The sequence below is a fragment of the Dromiciops gliroides genome, chromosome 3 (genome assembly GCF_019393635.1).
Source record: "Dromiciops gliroides isolate mDroGli1 chromosome 3, mDroGli1.pri, whole genome shotgun sequence".
In the NCBI taxonomy this organism is placed as follows: domain Eukaryota; kingdom Metazoa; phylum Chordata; class Mammalia; order Microbiotheria; family Microbiotheriidae; genus Dromiciops; species Dromiciops gliroides.
Window position 1 is genome coordinate 181649648 of NC_057863.1, and position 6102 is coordinate 181655749.

Consider the following 6102-nt stretch of genomic DNA (forward strand, 5'->3'; position numbering starts at 1 on the left):
CCTCCTTAAATGCATTTCCTCATGAGTCAGCACAAGCTTCTATTGTTCCCCTGAGAGCAGGGAGCTGTTAGGATCATTAAAAATATTGCACAATTTCTCCAACGTGATCTAGTACATCTGTTTGACCTATGTGCTCAGCTCCATTTTCAGTGCCTGTCTGAGATATAGGTACTGATAGGCCAACTCTCTGAGTTACCTATTTAGCTACATATCAGTCTGTACAAGAGGTATTCTTCATCCACTTGGTTTTTCCATGTGAATAGTTAGAACAAACTCTCTGGAGTCATTCTGGATCTCATTTAAGGAGTTTCTATGGGTTCTAGGGCATGATTCAACTAGCACAATGTCTTCTATAAAAGGAATAACTGGAATAACTCTTTAAGGAATGTGGAACAGTGAAAAAAATCCCAGTTCCAGAGTCAGAGGACCCAGGTTCAAATCCCACCTCTGACATGTATGACTTGTGTGACCTTGAACAAGTCATTTAAGCCTCCCAGCTTCAATTTCCTCACCTAGAGGGGGTTAGGCTTTACCACCTTCTGAGATTCCTTTCAGCTCAGGATCTATGAACCTATGAATTTTAAATCCTTGTTCCATTTAGAACCTGTGTAGAACATCAGCCACAGTGGGGGTAAACACTGATGGTGAATATATATTGTCTTCTATTTTATGCCTCATTCACATCAAAGATTAGCCATTTTGATATTAAAAATGTTATTAAATTGTCAGTTCAAGTTTTATTTGACACCTACAGTCAGTCTTCATAGTCTGTTCCTTGGTAGGTTGTGTGATGAGTAAAACTAAATGTGTGGAAGCTTATTTCTATCCCAAGTGTAGGCAAAGCTAGCTAGGGTTTACTTATAAATTAGAAGCTTTAGCACCAGTCTTGGGGCATTAAGCATTTATTAAAGAGTAAAGAGAGAACACGTGGAGTTCAGAAATATAGGAAAGCCTAGTTAGGATCTACAGGAGAGAGAAAAGAAAAAGCTGCCCTAACCCAGGAGTCCCAGGCCACAAAGAGGAAGTTCCTGTGCCTATGAAAGTGTAATCTCCCTGGGGGTCTGGAAGAGAGGTGGTCCCCACACACTGCTCCAAGCTGGTAGCATTCAAGTCCATTGACTGATGTGACTTGAAAAGTCCATGAAAAGAACGTGCTGAAGTCAGAGTTCAGATCCTCTGGTGGGAAAAGGCTTTGTGAGGTAACTTCCTGACACCAGACTGACCTTAAGTCAAGGTCAGCCAGGCTCTCTCAGCAAGGGGTGGGAGGGGCCCTGGTAATAATTTTCTCACACTTGTAAGTTTCATGAAGATAGGTTTTGTTTTTGGATTTGTATCCCTAGCATCTAGCACAGTGCCCTGAATATGAGATGTTTAATAAATGTTCTTTTAAAGTAAAATTAATTATGTGTCATCTATCAACCATCTTTCACCTAGCTGTATATCATGTCATTGATTATCTATTATCTGTCTTTCTATTCACTTATTCATTCATCTGTCTATAAATCATCTATTATCTATTTACTCATTCATCTATTATCTATCACTTATTCATTCTATTTACAAATCACCTATCTATCCATCCATCCATTCATCTATCAACCGTCTAGCTAGCTTATATTATATATATGTATATATGTTTGATCCAGACATGCAGTTTCACTATTATAGGGAAAGTCTTCAAGAGGAAACCTCTACTGATGCAAATTAGCAACTATACTGCACCATATGGCCTGAGGGAGTTGACTGGGGATCTGAGAATGCATCTTACCCAGGGTCATATAACCTGTATTTATCAAAAGTGAGCCTTAACCCCAGGTCTGCCAGACTCTAAAATGGGTTCTCTATCAACTGTGCCATCTCACATTTCTAAAGCATTTTATTATCTTTTTGTTGTTGTTGTTGTCTCACAACAAACCTGTGATATAGAGCACACAAGTCTTATTATCTTTATTTTACAGTCTCAAACATTTATGGTCATACACTGTTAATAATTGTTAAAGCTGACACTCAGGTTACGTGATTCTAAGGCTACTCACTACACCACAGCTGCTGCCTACAATATGGTCTTCTGCAATATGCTCATCTGCATACAACTTTAAAAGATTAAAGGAAATATGGTTAACCACTCTGTTGTTGTTGTTAGGTTTGTTTAGGTTTTTTTTTTTTTGGTCAATTCTGGTTCTAGATTATGTGTTTTGTAAATGTTATTGACTTTTTTTTCTGTTTAGAATTTTATTTTCCAAAATATATGTAAAAACAAATTTTGACATCAATTTTTTAAAACTTTGTGTTATGTCATTGGCTTTTTAAAAAATATCCCCCACAGTAGAAACTGTTCATTTGCCACTTAATTCTTTATCTCTCTCTCTCTCTCTCTCTCTCTCTCTCTCTCTCTCTCTCTCTTTTTTTTTGCTTTGGTAATTTTCCCAGGGATGTCAATACTTTGTGGAATGCCCTCATGCCTAGCTAGCAACTAAGTTAAAATTAACATTAGCTACAAGTTTAGTAAAACCCAGTGACTCCACCTTGTATGTTTGTTTTGCTTAAGACCTATGAAACTTTCCTTTGAAGCCTGACCCAGGACATCTATACTTAGAATACGTGAGATTCAACATTAGTTTGTAATCCAGGAAGTCAGTTCACATTATATTCACTTCTCGTTGTTCAAAAACCATGTTCTTCTTTAAAAGACTTCCTCTCTGACCTCATATTGACATTTTGAGGCTTGCTCCATGTACAGCCTCCTCCTTTCTTCCCTTTTTCCATTCCATTCTTACTCAACCCTGTCTGAAACATGTCCCCTTCCTCTAATCAAGACCCCTCCTTTTGAAATATAATTTTTAAATGCCCTCTTTTCTTTGTGTTGTCCATTTTTATGCATTTTGTTCAGGGGTAATAAATAGAGAATCCAACTAGATGAGTTGTATAATGGAACCACAATTCAGAGAAACACAGTATATTAGGGGGCAGCTCGGTGGCACAGTAGATAAAGTACCAACCCTGGATTCAGGAGGACCTGAGTTCAAATGTGGCCTCAGACACTTGACACTTACTAGCTGTGTGACCCTGGGCAAGTCACTTAATCCTCATTGCCCCAGGGAAAAAAAAAGACTTAATGAGACCTTAGAAGACCCCTTCATTGACTTGTAGGAGATTTTAGAGATGGAAAGCTGGATCATCTAGTGCATGTCCATTATTTTAACTACTAACTGTTATCAAACACTGAAGGAATTAAGGCCCAGAGAAGTTAAGTGATTTGCTTAATGTCACATATTAATAAGTGGCAAAGCTAGGACTCAAACCCATGCTCAATGCCTATGTTATAATATACTACTATAACACACTAATTGTGTTTGCTAGTGTGCAAAATCAAGATAACAAAGCTGGCAATTAAAAGTGATGGAAGGATTGTCAACTGAAAGTGATAATATTTAATACAGGAGGTAAATTAGAGGAGATCCCTGTTTAAATTGATGCACTTATAAGGACAGTAATATCACTAGTAATTAATAATAACAACAACAACAGCAGCAACAACAATAATAAAAATAGCCTTTATTTGGGACTTTGATTTATTCTACCTAAGAAAGATATGTCCTTGTCATTTCTCAACTCAATGAGGATCTGTTGGGGATGGACTGGCTGTCTTTTATTGTTGCTCAAGGATCTTCCCCTTTGTTCTGGCCTCTAAAAGAGAATCATCACCCTTGACTTGTTATTTTTTGCCTTTTTGCTCTTTTCCCCTTATTCCTTTTCAGGAGACAGACCAGCCAGCAGTAGATTGGCACTTAGCACAGTGGTTGGCACACAGTAGGCATTTCATATCTGTTGATTGTTTAATAATTTTCTGTGAGTCTGTGTTGTTTTTCTGTCGTTTCTCTGGGGTGAAATAAAGGCTGCTTTGTATTCAATGAATGTTGTTACCTCGAGTGTTTGGAGGGGAATTGGGACTCCTTTAAACCAGAGATGTCAAATAGGCTGCCAGTGGGCCTCCTGAGTGCAGCTGAACCCAATTAAAAAGCAATTGGGAAATATTTAACAAAATATACATAAAATACAATAAAACATACACAACATTACATTTTCAAATGAAGTCAATACGAATCACGGGGATCTTTGTGTACAGATTAGTGGCCCTTTTCTTTGAATTTAACAGCACTGCTTTAAACCACATCTATAGACAATTAGAGTTGGAAAACATGAGCCATGTAATTATAATTTTGGAGGGCCATCCCTAAGATCATAACTACTCTGTATAAGCTCAGAGTTTGAGGTGCCAGACACATCACTTGCATTATTAATATTTAAGGTGGTTTCCCCCCCATAAACATGAGTAGGCTTAAATCAGACAATTACTAAAATAACACTTAAAAGCTATCCTGAAAAGTGTTTATTAAGTAGCCACAAGTCCGTAGCATTGTATTAGGAGAACCAAAGAGTTAATATAAGTCAAGAAAACAAGCATTTATTATCGGCTACACTGGTGCTAAGCATTGGGAAATACAAATAGAAGTAGAAGTAGAAGTAGAAAAGTAGTCCCAGCCCTCAAGGAGTTTACTTTCGAATGGGGAAATAAAATACAGAAGAAGAAACTGAGGAGGGAAGCAGAAGGTGCCCTCACAGTGGCATGGTAAAGAATAGTCCAGGGAGTCAGAGATGAAGCTGGGAAAGGAATAGAGGATTGGAAGCTTAGGCGCTTTGCTCAAAATGGAGGGTCTGGGAGGAATCAACCAATCAGAGGTAGGGGCCTCAGGGGCAGAGCATACTTGCTTCAAAAGAAGTCTAGGGGCCGGGAGAAAGCTACTTTGATATGGTGTAAGAAGTCTGCAGAGTCAGGAATGGACCTTGGAGAGGAATACAACAACTGACTTTTAAGGGCTTACAAAAATTAAGGAAGATTTTATCTCCTGGCATACTAGTGACAAAACAAGATACTATTGCGGTGCATCCATATTCCTCCACGCAGCCCCCTCACCTAGGCCTTTCCTTTCCTCCAGTGTTCCATACTGCAGTATTTCTTTCTAATCTCCTGCTTTCCCTCCTCCCCATCATTCTTTCCCTCTATCCTCTCCCCTGACCCCTTCATTATCTTAATGCTTGTGATTCTCAGCTACATGTTAGAAGAAAAGCAATCTGATTATTTTGATTAAAGTAATGCATAGCAGGCTTCATCTTCCCAGAATAATTTGTTTATTAGAAGAGGCATTTACTAATCCAAATGGAACTCTAGTTGGTAGTGTGTGTTTTTGAGAGGGTATTTCTTTGCCTCTTGCCTGCTCTAGGGCCACTGCCCCTTCTGTTCCCAGAAGTACAGGGTAACTGTTAGTAAGTCAGTATCACCCTTCTAAAATTTTTCTGAAGCCCATTCTGAGATAACAATAATATAACCTCTATTTGTCCTACATTAGCAGAGTAGCTCTGTAGACCTTTTCTATTTAACAGAACAAATGAGTTCCCTTTAAATTATGTTTTCAAGCAGTCCTTTTCAGTGATTTGAAGGCTGATTTGTATCATTTCTTCTGTTGCACTGAAGAGGAAGAACCAGCAATGCTCAGTCATGTAATTAAGTTATCTGCATATTTATGGCCCCCAGGAAATATGCACATGATCAAGGAGAATGATCTCAGAAAGAAAGTCAGGATGAATCAAATGAATGAAACATTAGACAATGTCCAGCTGAACATAAGCTTATGGGTTACCATAAGAACACACTTTAGCACAAAACATTAAGCCTTCTGGTCAGTCTCCCTGCCTCGAGGCTCTCCCCATGCCATTCCATCTCCACTGGGCTGCCAAATTAATCTTCTTAATGTGCAATTCTGACCATATCACCTCCCTATTCAATAAACTACAGTGATTTGCTATCACTTCCAGGATCAAATATAAGATCCTTTGGTATTCAAAGGTCTTCTTACAGTTTATTCCCTTACACATACTTTGAGATCCAGTGACAGACTTCCTGGCTCTTCCTTCTATATAATAGTTATCCCTTCCACATCTCGGGGGTTAGGAGTGCAGCACTCACTCGATCTGGAAAATCTGAGTAAAATTTTTTTGGCCCTCCCTTCGTACCAGAGAAGTCTGAATTTTTCTTTTTCATTT